An 18,783-nucleotide genomic window follows, 5' to 3' on the forward strand; every position below is an offset into this window, starting at 1 on the left:
CCAACCTCAGAGTGTCAAAAGAATTGTCAACCTTGAGGTCTAGGTCTAATTGTGTGATATAGTGAAAGGCTTAATGTCTTAGATAGGTTCCTATTGCTGTGATGAAAACATGACCAAAAGGCAAGTTGGGGGAGGATAGCGTTTATTCAGCTTATACTAGCAGATCGTAGTCCATCACTGGAGGCACTCAGGACAGAACTCAAGCAGAGCTGGAACCTGGCGCCAGGATTGATACTGAAGCCACAGACAGGTGCTGGTTACTGACTTGCTTCACATGGCTTGCTCGATCTGCTTTCTTAGAGAACCCAGGACCAACAGACTGGGGATGGCACCACCCATCATTGAGAAAATGTCTTAGAGCTGGATCTCATGGAAGCATTTCCTCCCTGAGGCTCCTTCTTCTCAAATGACTCTAGCTTGTTTCAAGTTGACAACAAAATCAACCAGTACACCTAGATATACCAGGTAGCTTCTGCCGACTACCATCCTGTCCCTGATGACATGATGATGCTCAAAGGTGACAGAGATCACAAAAGAAGGCCTGCCTGAGTTCCTATCCTGAATTCCTCCAATGGTGGACTATGATCTGGAAGTGTAAGCTGAACAAAAGCTTTTCTCCCCAACTTGCTTTTTGGGTTATGATGTTTGTGTGCACCAGATTCAGGCAATGCCAGGTAAGAGATAGGAGGATGAAGCCATTAGTCTAGTACCTGAGAGGGTTGAATGGGCTAGATCATATCCAGAAGGTCTGGGCTGCTAACTGATGGACACAGGACCATGACAGGCTTGCATTCTCCTTGATAGAGTAGATCTTTAAATGGGGGCAATAAGACAACATTCGTGATATGTACAGTGGCATGGCAATTTTAAGTAGCAAAAAAAGAGAGAGAGAGAGAGAGAGAGAGAGAGAGAGAGAGAGAGAGAGAGAGAGAGAGAGAAAGAGAGAGAGATTCTCTTCAGGACGTCAGGTTTGCCCCTGGTCCTATGAGCCCCTGTGCCAAGATGCAGAAAGTTGAGTAGTTTGTTAAATGTTAAAATAAGCAGACCATATGTACTAGTGAGGAAGGCAGGTTTTTAAAATCCAAGTATCAGAGTTTTCTACATCCAAAAGACATCTGCTCATGATCCTGCCCATCTACAGACCTTCTAAACCTCACTTGTTCTCAAAGGGAAACCTTCAGATCCGCTGTGGTGAGATCACTCATCTATACCCGCTTGCTTCATTCATTCAACTCTACCCAAAGTTGCTCTGGGCTCAGTGTATCAGAGATCTAGTAGTCTATACAGGAAAGATGTGAGCTAAGGAAAGGAAACCACATGGGCGATATTAGCTGACTCATCATACACACCTAAATCTAGCAACTGTGTTCTATGTGATAAAAGAATGCCATGGAAAAGAACCTAAATAAGCTTTTGCTGAGTGATGGGACAAAGGGATGGAGAAGACCAGTACACAGACCAAGTAGGAGGGGGGAGTCTGTACAAGGTGTTATGGAAAAGTCCAGAACTCCTAGGGTGTGAAAGCAAAGAGGAGAGTGACCAAGGATGGCTTCCTTGATCACTCATCTTCTGAGGTTCCAGTAAGGAGTCTAACCTGACAGACTGACCTAAACTGCATCAAGGCCCCAAGCTGTGTTTTCCTGTCTTTAATCCAGTCAAGCCAGGCTTTCTAAAATGCCTCTCCCCAGGAAAATCCAGCAGTCTGTTATTTGTGGAGGAGATGCCTGATGGCCTGGAAGTTCTCCTACAGTGCCTACAAAATAGCAGTCATTGCTGCCTGTCGCTTGGGTGGAAATATGGCCACATGTATGGGATTGATTTACTACCAGAGGAAGGGGCATTAATCCACCCACAAATTCTCTCTGTGAGGACATGAGGTGGTAAATTATAGCTAGCTAGGCAGCGGTTCCAACTCTGTGGTGTGTGTGTGGGCGCGCGTGTCCGTGCACATGTACGTGTGTATGCTTTAATAAAGTGAACTCTTTCAGTCCTTAATTGACAATCACATTTTCCCATCTAAAAACCATAACAGATGATGAGACTGTAAGTACACAAAGCACAGAAATGCCTTCTCCGGGTCCTTACTGACACTTTAAAACACAGTTAATTGAGTGAGTCTTTTTTGTCTGGAGTCAGGACATCCCATGGTTTTGAGTATCAAAAGAGAATTAACTCAACCAGAATAATTTATAGAACACTCATTGCATGCAAGGCAGCTTTCTAGGAACAAGGGATCATGATCACAGCCGTTAATATTATTACCTCTATAACTTACCGAATACCTCTTATGCACTGAGCACATTACATAGACATCTCCAAATTTTAAACAACTCTGAAATCTAGCTTCTAGTTTCTCATCGACTGAGGATGAACCATTGGTTCTCAGGACGGAAGTGGCATGTCCATGGCACAGGCAGATTTGAGCCATATGCAAAAATATTCTGACGATTTACCCATGCTAATTCATTCCTTCTTTTCTGCCAAGGAAAAGCCAAAATTCTCATTTTGCTAGAAGTGATGACCTGCTAAGAGGTTACACTTTTTAGCTACTGTGCAGTTGGTATTGGCAACAAGGCTGCATTTATACAGCGGGCATTTAGGCAGACATTGCTAGATAGACTCCTTGAGTTCTTCTAGCAAAGGCTATTTCCGAACTGAGGAGTCTTTCTTTATTCTTCACTTGCTTCCTTCCCGGTCTCTGGGTTGATGATATGTTGGCTACAGCCTAGTTATGTATGCTATGTGTACACAATGATTCTTGAGCTACCCCCAGCTGCAGACTGTGCTCCAGGGTCCCAAGCAGGCCCCCCACATCTTATCTGGAGCCGTACTGCTTTCCTGGTGTGGTCATTTGAATGTGCTTGGCACTGTGCTTCCCACCATATGAGAATGGACCGAACCTCTGAACTTATAAGCCAGAGCCAATTAAATGTTATCCTTTATAAGAGTAACCTTGCCCATGGTGTCTCTTCACAGCAATAAGACACCTAGGGCTTTCTTTCATCCCCTTTCTCTCAATAGATAACAGGCCAGCTCTAAACATGCATAAGAATCCTCATCTCAAACCCCAAGTCCTCCTTTGCTGTGAGGTCACTGGTCCTTATTCATCCAATTACTCACAGTTGTCTGCTTCCTGCCTGGCCTGGAAGGATCAGGACCGTAGAGTACAAAGTCCCATGCTGTGAATTTTCCCATAATTTGGGCCCGTCAATCGTAAGACGAGTCTGTAGATGAGCATGCTAGTTTAATGTCTTTGTAGATAAGAAAGGGGTATCAAAGTGGTTCTATGGCATTATCCATACACTTCATTTGTCCTTTAGTGCATACCAGGCGTTTCTTCATTGGCAATGTGATAGATGTGGATAATTCATCTGTTTAGTGTGTGTGTGTGTGTGTGTGTGTGTGTGTGTGTGTGTGTGTACCATGAATGCACGTGGAGGTGAGAAATGTGGTTCTCTCTTTCCTCTGGGATCGGAACTCAGGTGGACAACCTGGCATCAAGCACCATAACCAGTTGAGTCATCTCTCCAACCCTCAAATGAAGTATATAGATGGTATCTCTAGTGTTATCAGGTTTATGTTCTGGGGAAAGAAGATTCAGTGACATGTTAGAGGCATAGAGCCAGTAATTAGAATGTCTAGATGACTAAAACAAGGTGATGGCAAGAGTGTTTCTCCTAGTTCCTGCTGGCTGCATATAGTCCTGGAGGTGCTTTGCCTCAGTCTCTGCTGGTGTCTTCACATGATCTTCTCTGGTATGTTTGTGTCTCTTCTTCTAATAAGGACATTAATCATCACATTTAGGTTCCCCCCTCATATTAAAAGTCACACAGGATTAATAAGTTGTTAATCACTGGTCCAAACATAGGACCTCAATGTATTTTTTTCTGGATACACAGCTGAACCCACTATGCTGAATTCATTTAGTTTATGTTTGCCAATGGTGAATAGTTGTGCACCTCTCTGTATGGGACAGGCAGCACAGGAAAATAACCAGGGCTGTGTACTGGCTAGTTTTGTGTGTCAACTTGACACAAGTTAGAGTTATCACAGAGAAAAGATCCTCCCTTGAGGAAATGCCTCCATGAGATCCAGCTGTAAGGCATTTTCTCAAGTAGTGATCAAGGCTTGAGGGCCCATTGCCATCCCTGGGCTGGTTGTCTTGGGCTCTATAAGAGAGGAAACTGAGCAAGCCAGGGGAAGGAAGCCAGTAAGTACCATCCCTCCATGTCCTCTGCATCAGCTCCTGCTTCCTGACTTGCTTGAGTTCCAGTCCTGACTTCCTTTGGTGGTGGAAGCATAAGCTGAACAAACCCTTTCCTCCCCAACCTGCTTGTTTTACACAGAGTTTGTTATACAAACTCTGACTAAGACAGGCTGCAAATGTCATTCATATAAGAGACTCTCGGAATCTGGTCAAGGATAGGAGCAAAGGCCACACAAGTTGGGGGGATAGATTCAGGACACATTTTGGTGGCAGAATAGAATGGTCCTGCTGGGATGTATGAATGTGGCGGTATGAGATGTTTCTCTATCTGTAAAGAGAGACATCATGCATGGCACCTAAATGTTTACCTCAGGTTCCAGTGAGGTACAACTGAGAGAGATGAAGGGGACCAGCAGAGAGACATGCTTGTAGAATTTTTGCCTGAGTCACACTGGGGAATCTAAAGGTAGGGAAGATCATGTTAAAGTTACCTCCTAATATTGGAGGAAAGCTGTGACAATGTTATGTACAGTACCCAACCCTCGTCTTCATAGTCAGGACTCTGTGGTTCCAGTGGGCTGCAGTGGTGATGATGCAAAGACCCCCTCAGGTTTGGCTCATTTTGAAGCTGGACAAGTTCGAAAAGGCTAACGGTAAAAATGTTCCAAACATCCAAACTGAAAGCTCTTAATCTAATTCTGTGTCCCCTAGTGGACTGCGGTTGTGCGGGTCAGCCTTCTCAGTGCCTGTGCTGTCCGACTGAAGTTTTCTGTTCTCTTTTGCAAAAAATGAAGATCCTCAGGCATCAGAGCCTTGTGTGGGGGGTTGGGGCTGTTTCTATTGATTGTATGTTGCCTTAATGGCCCAGCATTGATCTGAGCGATCGACCTCTGGGTTTCAAATAACTGACACAGTTTCCAATGGATCCAGATAATTAAGACTTCTCAAATGGCAACTAATAATTTGCATGTGCAGGGCAACCATCCTCAGAGGCTTGGGAACCCATGCTGGTGAGAAATGAAAAGCAAAGCTCATCCTGGTGGTCGTCTGATCCTTGCTAATGGAGTCTTAGAAAAATCGTTTTGCCCTTCTGACCTCTCGCACCAGTGTTATCAAGTGACCTCAGGGAGTTATTTTCACTTATTGGAAAGCACTCAGGATCAGCTGGAAGCATTACAGGGTGTGATACGGTTCTGTTCTCTGCCTTTATCCCTGATGGCTCATCAGGGGCCCTGTAGAGCACCTGGAAGGTCCATGCCAACTGCCCTCTGCCTCCAATTCCTCCCTTCTCAAATGTGCTTTCTGAAGCCAAGCTGGGCCTCCATTCCTCTGTTCCCTGTGTCCACTGCATCCAGGAGTGAAGTCAAGATTCCTACAAGAGATGCCACTGTCTAAACATACTGTTATTCTCTATTCTTACCTTGATACAATGGGCATAGACCTTAAGCCTGGACCTGGGTCTAGGGCACTGAGATGACTGGACAAGCCCTCTGTGGAGTATCAGGTGCCCTTACCTGGTGGAACCCACCTTTTTTAGCTCTGGTTATTTGTCAGTGAGGGGAGTTTGCCTTGGATACTGCTGGCCCAAGAGGATAAAAACAAAAAAAAGAGAGACTATTGGGAAAAAATTTGCAAACTAGAACCTTTAGCCAGCCAACAAATGACACCCAATATAATTCACAACCCTCACAGCCTGCCCATGGGACCTGATTGTGCCAACAGTGTTATTGCGGGATGGCAGCTATGGGGCTTAGGAAGTGGCCCCTAATGTAATACCATTAGGGCAGTAGCTGGCAGGTAATCACCTTACTGTGTGGTGTCTATTTGTCTATGAGCTCATATCCCTTTACAACTAGTATGTCAAAGGTCAAGGCCATGCTCTTAAGTATATCCAAGTCTGTCCACAATAGATGCTCAGATATTGTCATTTGAGTGTAATTGTGTGAAAAACGTAGAGGAAGAATAATGGAGAATGGAGGATTGGCTGCACCCGCCTATGTCTCATGGACAGCCGGGCCTATCGAGTGCTAACTGTGGGAAGCAGTGCTGTAACACTTTGAAAAACCATTCCTATTGACTGTTAATATCTGTCAGGCAAAGAATTGAGCTTAGGGAACTAAAGGGTTTCCTTAAAGCACCAGCCATAGAGGGAAGTTGAATTTCTTAGTTCTATTTCCAACACTGGGAGAAAGAGCTGATTGGCTTCTGTGGGGTGGGAAAAGAAGCCAGAGTTGAAGGACTGTTATGTGGCTTCCCAACCAAAAGCAGATGGAGCACAGATTTAAAATAGAGTACTTACAAACTATACCATCATAATGATAGCATGGAAACTCTCCGTGGTAGAATGGGGATGGAAAAGGCTGGAGTGAGAGAGTTCTAAGTGGGTACAGAGGGTTCCTTGTGCCAAGCAGCAGCAGGGTCATGGAAGGTAGGTCATATGATCCTGGGTGGAGCTTCTGGTGTGCAGACAGAGTTCCTTCAATTTAGATCTCAGTCAGTATGACTACACGGTGGTTAGCTTGCTCTTTTAGTTCATCTGATCTTCTAACAGGGCTCTATGCAGAGGCTCTGACTGCTACCCTAGTACACAATGTTTTTGTTTCATTTTTTAGTTCTCACAAGGCTCCTGAAGCAACTAAAGTGCATCTGTACCAACAGCCTTCTAACTTCTTTGTTCATCATTGGGCTCCCAGGCTGGCTGGCATGGTTTGGTGCAGTACTACACAGTGATAAGCATGTGCCAGAGATTGTTGTGAACTGCTCATCTACATGAGAGGTAGACACCATCACCCCCACTTTACAGGGGAGGAGATCAAGTTACAGAGAGATAGCAACTACACTCTTTTTCATTAGTAAGAAAAGTATAACAATGAAGATGAAAATCTCTCTCTCTCTCTCTCTCTCTTTCTCTCTGTTCTCATTTTGTGACTTACATAGCACTGATCCCTTAAGTTTCTCACTGCCACCTGCTGAGGAAATGGACATTCATAGCTGAATCTCTGGACTGGGAAATTTGCAACTTGTATAACTGATCTGGACATGAGTGTTAATCATAAAGTATGTAAGTGTTTTATGTGCACATGGAGGAAGTATGGTATGTGCACAGTATGTGTATATGGGATGTGAATTATGTAGGCATGTGTGGCTAATGTGTTTGTAGTATGTATGTGTGTGTGAATAAAGTACACACGTATACCGTGCATGCCATGTGTGCTTATGGTACATGTAGTTATAAGGCATGTGTGTCAGTGTGCATATCTGGTAGATAGAGGAATACATGCATGTATGGTATATGTATGATATGATATGCATATCTGTATGATATATATGGTGATATGTGTATATCATGTGTATGTATGTACAGTAGTCTTTATGGTTTCTGTGTGTTTTATCTGGTATGTGTGGAGTGTGTTATTAGGTATGTTGCATATGTATGGTCTCTGTGCGCGTGTCGTGTGTGCAGTCTGTGTGGTCCATGTTGTATGCTATGTGTATATTTTCTATATGTTTTCTGTGAGAGTTGTGTAGGGTATGTATGTATGGTGTGTTTTTGTCAAATGAGCCTTTGCTGGAATGTCCTATTAAATTGGCTTTTGTCATTGTCCCAGATTTATTGCTTTAATTTGTTTCGGTTCTTTGTACCAAAGAGCTGCATTTGTTCTGTTCTACCTCAGTTTGAACCTGCCTGTGGGGCAGAAAAATATACTTTTATATTTCACTCTCTATAGTTTTTTTTTCTCTAGTGACCAATGTTAACCAAGAAAATGATTTACCTTGGATTTGAGGGTCAGCAAACTGTTAAGCCATTTATATCAGTGGCATTTCCGTGTTTATGGGTAAAAGTGTGAAGACAGTAATCAGGGCCACTGAAGACCTTGGGACCCCTATGGAGAGACAATCTGCTGTTTTCCAAGGCCTGGTAGCTTCTTTCTATTCCTCTCCTGTCACCCCAACCCATGTCCTGTACCCTGCTAACTCCCCCACCCATGGCCAAGCAGACTTCTCTGAGATGTTTCCAATCAGTTCATCCTCACATTGGATCGCTTGAGAGGTGACCATGCATAGAAGTGTCTGACTGCTTTCCTCCCGCGCACATCTCCACGGAGGCCGCTGCTGACACTCCTCTATGAATCTGAATAAATGAATGAGGCATCATGGGACCATGACCATTTGAAACTATGATAAATCACATAAATAACATCTTGTGGAGAAGTCACTGGGGAGGGCAGAAATGAAAGAAAAGGGAGCAGATGGGAATGGTGAGAGGGTAGGAAAGGGAGACCTGGAGTCAGAGAACTGACTCTAGAAACAACTATGACTTTCAGTTCTTCTCCATGTGATCTGGGCCTGCCATATCTGAATCACTTCAGAGTGTGCGGCTGGTAGGGTTAGGTCACATGCTGCTTTCTCATATCGGGAAGGGGCCTGGAGGCCAGATCCTAGTTTCTAACCTGGTGAGATACAGCTTGGGGCAGATATGACAGGTGCTGAGGCAGTTGGATTTACAAATGGCCATGATCCACACCTTCCCATATCATCCCAACTCTCATCCCCAGTTGCCTTGCAGCCTGAAATTCCCTACTTCTCTCTGTTCATATTGTTCTCCTCTTCCAGATATTTCCCAATGGCCCTCAATGGAGGCAAGTCTGACCACAACTGCACTTTGTCACCTCTCTGTGTTCCTTTCATAGTGCCTTCTGGACCCACATTACATGGCTATATCCAGTTTTGATTTTAGTATGCAGTCCAGGTGTTGTCCGAGTGAGATAGGCTTGGGTATTAGAACTCTTGTTTCCTACTTGGCAGTGCTATTTGGGGCTAGAGGAAGTCAATCACTAGGGCAGGACTCAACGCTGCTTCCAATTTGCTGTCTTTGCCTCTTGAGGAGGTGAGGTCTCAGCTTCCTGCTTCAGTTGCTTGCTGACAAGCTTCTCTTCCTTGCTGGAATCTTCTGCCTTTGAAACCAAATAAAATACACTCTCTTCCTTAAGTTTCCTTGGTCACGGTACTCTTTCCAGCAACAGCAAAGTAATTAAGACAACAGAGGACTCATAGCCCTCATACTAACAATGGTTAACCAAATGGGGCTAAATCCTTGTCTTACTTTGATGTGGAGAGCAGGCACATGGCCAGGGGTATTCCAAAAGTACTTTGGCAATCAGGAAGGGCAAAACTGGAGTCCCTTCCCTATGAGGCCTTTTCTGTACACTTATTGTGTATCCCAGCTCTGCTAGGCTCTGATGTCAGCAGTGACAACCTTACTGAGGCATTTATGTCCTGTCCTTTTCTCCACCTAGATGATTGCATTCTTTTAGGTGTTTTTGGAATGTTACTGAGTAGGACCTAGTTGTACAAAGTCATGCCTGGGAAGTGGGCTTCATGGATTATGGCCTGGCCCAGCTCCTTGATTAAGTCTCCTGCTTCCAATCCACTCAGTGGCTTAACATTTCTGCTTTTATATGAAGGCCTCTTCCTGCCATGATATCTCAGGTCTTCTATGAGATGCATGAAATTCAACATCATGCTTATATTGTATTAGGGCTGGTTTGGTAAGCATTGCTTCCTTGTGAGTCCACAAGTGTTATGTGTAACTACATCCTGACCTCAGTTTCTGACAGGTGTTCAGAACACACATGAGGGATGAGCAAGTGAAAGGTGTTTGTGGAATGAGGATGCTGTTTATCCCACATCTCAGAAGACCTGCAGGGTGTGTCTGGAAAGTTTATTGATTTCTCCTGACCCTTGCATGGCTGTGTAAGGTGTGTGTGTGTGTGTGTGTGTGTGTGTGTGTGTGTGTGTGTGTGAGAGAGAGAGAGAGAGAGAGACAGAGAGACAGAGACAGAGAGAGACAGAGACAGAGAGAGAGAGAGAGAGAGAGAGAGAGAGAGAGAGAGAGAGAGAGAGAGAGACTGACTTAGTTCCTGCCCTTGGAGTATCACCAGGTCATTCATCCCTATAATCCCCAGTGTGCTGATGACTGTTGTTACCCTGAAACTGATCTACTATCTCTACTATTGTACTTTCAATCTCTGTTTCTGGGGAATATGCACCCCCCCCCCCAGAGCTAATCATGCCCTAATAAATGAAACAGATGTGTTTTCTCAGAAATGAGAAGAGGAGATGGTCATGAGGCTGTGGAGGATGAGGAACAGGCTTTCTGCTTGACCTTTAGGGCCATGGGAAAGCATCTAGGCAACATAGCCACAGAGGCCATAAAAGCCTACACGGTCCTTTGTAGAAATAGTTCATTGCCAGATTTGGCATTGAACTTGGAATTATGAGGCGATACATGTACCCACTGGTCCAATGACTGCTGCATTAATTAGTCAGAGTGAACTTGGGGACATCAAGGACAGTGGGTTAAAGTAGTCTCAAGAAGAAAAGGCATGAATGGGAAAAGAAGAAATTATAAAAACAAGCAAATGATAGATGGGGTTTCTTGAAGGAGAAATGCTTGTATGTTATCTAGAAATAAACAGTGTTAGAAGGAGAGTACAAACAGCTATGGGTGGGGAAACAGATTAGAGAATTAAGAGATAATCATATAAAAGGTTACTTCATTCTCCTACCTTTGAAGGGTTAAAGATGGCAATGCCTACTTTACTTGCATAAATTTTAAAATTTTGTAGGAAATCATTTTGACCATAGTAATCTACCACCTTTCTGTTCTTACATGAAAGTAGTTACTAAAGACTGCTGTCTCCTGTACCAGGAAACCACAAGAGCTGTGCCCAGATACCCGTGAAGAACAGGCTGCATAAAAACCATAAGGAAATGTGCTTTTGCTTTGTGTTTAGATTCTCTTTTAAGGGAGCATGGGTTGGAATTAATGATCCAGAGTTCATAAAATTTATGTAAGTTTAAGGATCTCTAAAAATATTATTAGTAATGTTCAAAGCCTTGATGATGTAACTTTACTAAATAAAAGACTGGGTTTAGGCTCTCTGGTCAGAAGAAGGTAAAATAATGAAAAGGGACAAAAAACACAAAGGGAGAAGGAAAAGGAATGAGAGAAAGAAAGAAAAGGAAAGAAAGAAGGAAGAATGATGAGAATCCTCAGAAAAAGAGAGATACTTGAACCGACAGCTTGCATCCACTACTTGACGCTGAGTCATTGAATTAGCACTGCTTGCACTCCTGCTTTTCACAGGACCCTTCTCACACTGAAGCTGGTCCTCAGCAACCCTTGTTCAGTCTTTGTAGCCAAAAAAATGGGGAACTGGTGTCACAGAGCTCTCACCAGCAGGCCCACCCCATTCTTGTGTACATGAGAGAAAGTCAGTACCCATGGTAAGGAGGCAGCGACTCAGTATGGGGCTGTGCTGGGAGCTGGCAGGGCTACTGAATGCTGTACATCCTGCTTCACTGGAGAGAACAAGGAGCACATGGCTGAGTTCTCTTAGCCTGAGAATGTGTGAGGACTACCTGAAGGCTAGTACTAAAGATGCCCCCACCTAAAACTACCTGGACTGGAAGTTCTTCACCATAAAGGTGTCCTGACAGGAGGTGGTCTTACCTCAAAGGACAATGTGTTCCCACTTAGAGTCCTCCCCTGAGATGCAGTAAATGAGGGGTATTTGCTTTTTACTTTAAAACAAAGACTGCTGAGGTTTCTAAGTCAAAGGGCAGATAGTAAATGTTTCATCCTTGAAGTCAGGGTCAGGAGGTTTCTTGCAACTGTTCAGCTCCACTGTTTAATTAGAGAAGCAGTCTCAGACAGTCAGGCATACGTGTACAGTGTGGGGTCTGAATGAAACTTCTTACAAGTGAGCAGGCTGAATTCTCTGGCCCAATATTCCATCTCTGTTCTACAATCATCTCAGGCAGATGGTATTTCAATCCCAGCACCCAGAACATCTCATGCTCAGCTAGTAGAAGGTCTCTTGTTATTAATATAATGTTTTATTGTGTTTTTGAGAATTTCATGCAATATGTTCTGACCATTTTATACCTAAGTCCTCCCTAACCCCCTTCACTTCATGTCTTTCCTTTCCTTTCCTTTCCTTTCCTTTCCTTTCCTTTCCTTTCCTTTCCTTTCCTTTCCTTTCCTCTCCTCTCCTCTCCTCTCCTCTCCTCTCCTCTCCTCTCCTCTCCTCTCCTCTCTTTTCCTTTCCTTTCTCTCCTCTTCCTTCTCCATCTCTTCTTTAGAAGACATTATCTTGCAGTTAAAGACCTGGTCTATTGGCTCTTGCAACCTTTCTGAACTCTCATGCACAATTTTCCCTGAGCCTTAGGTACAGAGGTGTATTGTAGATAGAACAAATGGGGATGAGCCCTCCGCGATCAGCTGTCCCCTGCATTTTGACATGTCATGATTTTCTGTAGTGGTCTCTGTCTGAACACATCTGAGCTTGCATGCTGCTGAAAAGCCAGACTTCCACCCCATGCACTATCCTATCTCCTTTCCTTCACCACTAGAGCAAAAGCCCACTGAAGCTATGCCTTCATAGGATGTGGCTTCTGGTCTTGACCCATCGTTTTTTGCTATGTGCTTTTGGCCAAGAGTACTCTTCAAGTTTAGGTCACTCATCAGCAGGGAGCTCTATGGAGATTCATAGACACCGGCACAGGGACACAAAGGAACAGGAGTCTGAGGTTGAGTTGCACAGGAAGGCTGATAAATGCAGATGGAGGTTACCTGATATACGGATTGGAACTTGCAAACCCTTAGAAGCATGAACTATGCACCTTTTCTGAGAGAAACAACTCTCTGAATAAAACACTGAACATACAGAAGAGGTTTCGCCCATTGATATGGCTCTGCAAATTTCTGGGATATTTCCTTGTGCTTGTGAAGCCCTGAAGAGACACAAGTATCGTGGAGACTCCAGGTAAGCAGAGACTAAAAGCCAGTGCCTGGAGCTATTGGATCTAGGAGCTGTTAGACTCGCAAGTGTTCCATTTGCCTGAGTTAGCTTTCTAGAGAAGGAAGCAGGCATGGGGACCAATACCGCACAGGATATCTCCCTTCTGACTGGGGACTGGAGTAACATCCTCAGCCCTTTACTTCACATTTGATAGTGGCTCAAGGAGGCAAGATGAAAGGTAAGCAGTCCCAGGAAAGAGGAGGGCTTTGTGAACAGGGCCTGTTCTCACAGCTTCCTTGTCCCCACCATGAAGGTATCTTCAAAGCAGGCAGAAGGAAGCAGGACTGAATCCTGAGCCCTGTGTGGCCCCTGCACACCTGCGGGTCAGGAAAGAGGCTCCTCTAAATGGTGGTGGTTTCTTAATCATGCATGTGGGTCCCAGAAGCAGTTTGAATTTGTTCTTAAAGGGACAGCACCTTCCTTCCTGTCTCTCCTTTAACAAGTCTGTTGAGAGCCTGCTCTCAAGGCCCTGGAACTCAGTGGCTACACTGTTTTCCTAGGCAGATGTAACAGATTACACACACCGAGTGTGCATAACATTCCGGTTACAGAGGGTACTGTACTGCTGGCAGGATTGGATGCTCCCAGAGTCTCTGAAGGAGAAGCCAGGCTTTTTAGCATCCTTTACCAGCAAGCCCCAGTTTTCCTTGGTTTTCAGATACATCACATTGAATTTCTGTTTCTATTTTCACAGCCTTCTCTTCATGTCTCAAATGTATCTCTCCTTTCTTTTAACAAAAATTTTGATTGGATTTAGGACCAACTTTCAATCAATTCTATTTCATACTGAGCATCTCAGCTTAATTGCCTCTGTGAAGACAGTTTCCAAGTAAGAGCATCTTCGTAGGCACTCACAGGGTCAGGACTGGAACATGTTTTCTCAGAGACACAATTAGGTGCACTACAGTGGTTTGGGCATCACAGAGGCTCCATATAGCCTCTTCCCCATCCTCAAGCTCCTTTAATACCCCTGCTTTATTCATTTCAAGATTGTCCCTCCACTCTTTAGAAATTCTGCTTTCTGGGTTTCTACTGGAGAGTGGCTAACAGCCAACAGCCCAGCATACTGGGCTTGGGGTGGGGAGGATTCTTAGCATGGCTGAGAGCCCTGATGGGGCGCCTGGAAGTCAGCAACATCTGATCCATTTGTCACTCTGAGAGTCTCTTCATCTGAGGGAAGATATCTTTTTCTCTGGGAGTAAGTTTTCCCAGAAAAGGTTTTCAAAATGACATCCTAAAAGCCTTTCTCAAAAACCACACCTAAAAACAGAATCGTTGTCTCTAGAACATCGTGGACTCTAAGCAACACAGAAGAAAAAAATATTAAAGGAAGTGGTGAGTGGTGTGAGTGGAGGGAAAAACATTCTAGAATAAGTTTTGGGCCAGGCTGGTCCCAGGAGGGAGCCTCCACCTTATCCCTTCCCAATGGTTAGTCAGGACCCTGTGTTTCACCTCATTTCTCTAACTGAATTGGGAATACAGGTATCAGTAAGAGTTTCTGTGAGTGAGTGCATGGTACAGTGCTACCTGACAGTAGCTTCTAGAATTTGTACTTACTGCTGTGGGCCACAGTTTCCTTGATTTTTTTTAGGGCTGATGATTGTGTAGAAATTGATGATGGTGTAGAAAATGAGAAAGCAAGATGCAAAAGGTTGGAGCCTGGTGTCTGGCCCAGAACTGCATCTGTGTAGACCTGGTGTGTGTGTGTGGCCCTGCTGTGACTGCTGTGGCTGCTAGCATTTGTCTGGTTTTTCCTTCTGTAAAGCTGGGGTACATGATCAAGGGTGAAGCACAATTGAATGGGGATGTGTTGGAGGAGAATAATGGCTGCTTTTGTAGTCAGAGGTCTGGGGACATTGTCCAGACTCCATGCCCAGTGCATCCCAGGCTGGACTCTCTAGTTTGAGTTCTCACCTGTGGTCCTTGCTCATCATGTGTGAAATGGTAACACCTGTCCTCACTGCCTCAGGGTTAGAGAGCATAGAGAAGGAACAATGGGCCTTTCTGTGTATCAAATATCATAGTTTGTAAGTGACATGTTTGCAAATACACCATGAAAGGCACTAGGAAGCTGTTAAAATGCCCCATTCTAGTCTTGTCTCACAGGGTACCTGGGTAGACACAGTTCAAACATGCCTTAGTTCTGACTTAACATGTTTTGGGACTCTAGACGGGATGAACAACAGATATTTCCTGTTTCTTTCCTTTTCCCCAACCCCTGCACACAGTTCCAATGGAAAGGGTTAAATCTTAAATTATATGTAATATGCATGAATATATGTAATTTTATAATGTAGGTATGTTAATATTTAATATTCCGAAAGGGAGACAAGTCCCCCAGGTTGCCTGACATCCGTCCCTTGCAATTTCTCTCTTTTGGCTTCATGTAAGTCTAACCAGCCCTTCAATGTACAGGTGGGTCACATTCCTCTTCCCCTCCAACTTCTTTGCTGGGTGGGGCTTTCGTGTTTCCTCCCAGTACTCTGATGGGATGTCTGAACTTTGCTTGTCTGTTTTGCTGTCATGGATGAGCTTCTTGGATAAAATTTAGTTAGCTAGGACCACACCCCTGAATTCTTAGCCCCCATCGCAGCTATGCCCTGTGATGGGGAGGGTTGTGTCTCCTACGTGTCTTTACTGTGTCAAAGCTCCAAGGACTAGTCATAGACTCAAACATGCAAATCAAATAAATCTGCTTCAAATTAAGCCCATATTCTTGTCCAGTGGGGGTTGAGTTGTTTCGTAGGCAATAAATATTAATAAGAAAAATAAACCAATCTTTTAGGCTTCTTCCCTCTGGCTGCCACCCCAGGGTTATAAATTATGTACTGCCTGAGTCTGTTTTGACAGCTGTGATAAAGTGGGTTTCAGATTCAGAGAGCATTGCTCCTGAAAGAATGCAGCATCGTGCATTTTCAACACAATCACCAGCACCTTCTGCCCCCTCCTTTCCTGTCTGGAAGGAAGATTGGACTGGACTAGCTATTTTTCTACTTTGGGGTCTTCTCTTTTACCTCTGCCAAATAGAAATGGTGATTTTTTTTAAACTTTATTTTCACTGTTATTACAGACCTCAGATGCAATTTAGTGGGAGAAAAAAAAAACCCCAAAAACCAAAACCAAAAAAAACATCACCACCACTCACAGCAACAAGACACCCTTCCTTCAGCCTGGACAGAATGGGAAGGGGATATAAATGGCCCTGCAGGCCTTCCTTCTTCAGGACCTGTCCAACCAAGCAAACTTCCGCCATACTCACCACCTTAGGGGTTAGAAGCTCCTTCTCCTGTGTGGCTCCTCTAGCCTCCCGTCATCTCTCTCTTTGCTCCTGTGTGGCTCCAGTCTGACTGACCCTTGAGCCTAATCCCTCCTCCATCACTTGCCATCTGGACAGCTTCCGACCTCACTCATTCCATTTCTCAGTAACTTACTTCTCCCTCTGCCCTCATCAATCTACTTCTGACTCCTCTTGGGCTCTCCTTTAGGCTCACCTGGTCTTGCCTGTTTCCACAGCAGGGCACATGCCTCCCTACACCCCTCCACAACAAATTTCCACATAAGGATAGAAAAAAGACCAACGTCCCAACAACCTCTCAGGTGTCCTCTTTACTGATAGCTGAAGGAATGATATTTTTAACCACTCTACCAAGTGACTGCCACATCCTCTTGAACTTCTTATGAATGGAGCAGCAGAGTAAACACTCTTGTCTACTTTTTAATGCTTTGAATTTACTGACATATCTAGGAAGAAAACCCGACCTATGGTGTCTAATAGATCCATATCATTACTAAAAAGTCTACCAAGAAGTATGTTTATAACATACTATATGTATTTACATATACACACTATGTATACCTTACACATATGTATGTACTATATAACTAAGATGACTTATTCATTCTATCATTGAGTCAAAAATAACCATTTTTTTTCTGATTAAAGCACCCAAACTTCTGTAGTTTTCTATGGCACTGCTCTGGACTTGTCTTAAATGCCACACTCAGGATGGCTCTAGTTCCAGTATCTAACACTATATCACAAATAACAAACCATCATTTGGTATTTCTCATAGTTTTGTGGTCTTCACTTATAGTCTTCCTCATGATCCCTGGTTTGTCTTCCATGGTTTGCAGTCATGGCATCTAGGACCGAGCTTGACTTGACTGCAGTAAGCATTGTGGTGACCGTTGCAACTATATAGTGACCTGGGCTGTGAGACGCATAACATCTGGAGACTGACTGTGCCTGGATTCTCCATCTAACTGGCCTGGGCTCTCTCACATCATGGGAGCCTCAAGGTCATCCAGCTATTTGTGCAGAACATTGTTTCTCCAAGCATGTCTGTTTTAAGCAGCAGTTGCAACATCTTTTCTTGATCTTGTCTCAGAAATCACAGAATGCCACTTCCTCTGTGATCTATTGGTTATAGTCACAAATAAGTTCAGATTTAAGGAACAAGAGAATGAACACTAAAGCACACTTTAGGACCCACTGAGTGGGTAGGCTACTGTGACTCTTTTTTGTATGCACCTCAGCAATGAAGGCTTGTCTCTGACCTCCCAGGGATCTAATGTGTATTAGCAAAGGAAACAAATTAGACCAGTATTTTAGTCTTCAGTAAATTTGCAGAGCCCAAGGTGGACTTCACGGGGACACAGTGACATGGTTCTTGCCTCTGGGACAGGGCCCTGGTGTGAGCCACCATGAATGTTTATAGCTGCTGTGGGTATAAGGCTTGTTTGGGTAATAATGCACAGATTTTCTGGAAACCTTTCCTTCCAAAGACTCTTTCCTTCCAAAAAATGTCCTCATGGTTAAAATCCAGAAGTTGAGAATGTGGCTGTATGTCAGCAAAATGGTAAACACTGGGACGTTCAGGACAACTTTTTTTTTTTTTTTTTTTGGTTCTTTTTTTCGGAGCTGGGGACCGAACCCAGGGCCTTGCGCTTCCTAGGTAAGCGCTCTACCACTGAGCTAAGTCCCCAGCCCCGTTCAGGACAACTTTTAAGGCCATGGGAAAGAGCTCTAAATATATGAGCTCAAAAATATATAACTTTTGCAAACATAAGGATACAATACGAATTTTATGAGGGGCTTCACGATTCTAAGGGAGCAAAGTTGCTCTGTGAGCCAAAATGTTGGAACATTCCTGAGGAAGGAGATGAAGAGATTTAGGGAGTGGTGATTGCAGGAGATCCCACCCAGCTACATTTTTTGTTTATGCAAAAGGCAGATGGATTCCTGAGGTCAGAGTCAGAGTAAGACAGAGCAAGGTTAGGCCCAGATGTGGTAGGGATGGTAATTTCAGGGCAGGGTCCCACCCAACTAGTTTAGCATCTGTGCTTTATCAAGATCTCTGAATTCTTTTGCAATGTTAAGAAAAAAAAAGTAACTTGCTGTCTCCTAAGAAGATGTGGGATGCTGATTCACAGGATAATCAGAAGGAAACCTGAAGTAAACGACTGAATTGATATGTAAATAAAAATACTGGGCTTTCTGTCTCATGAGATGAGCTAGCAGAAAACAATAGCAGTTTTTTTAAAAAAATTTTCTCTAGAGAGAGCTAAGCTGTCTGGAGATCTCTGGAGAGTAAAAATAGCTCTTCAACAATTTTTCTAATAGGATTTCTGGCTTGATTGGAAGATCCAATAATTTTTTATAGCAGCTTTTCTGAATTTGATTAGAAAAGCCCATGAGCTATTCAGATG

The sequence above is a fragment of the Rattus norvegicus genome, chromosome 7, assembly GCF_021556685.1.
Source record: "Rattus norvegicus strain SHRSP/BbbUtx chromosome 7, alternate assembly SHRSP_T2T, whole genome shotgun sequence".
In the NCBI taxonomy this organism is placed as follows: Eukaryota; Metazoa; Chordata; class Mammalia; order Rodentia; family Muridae; genus Rattus; species Rattus norvegicus.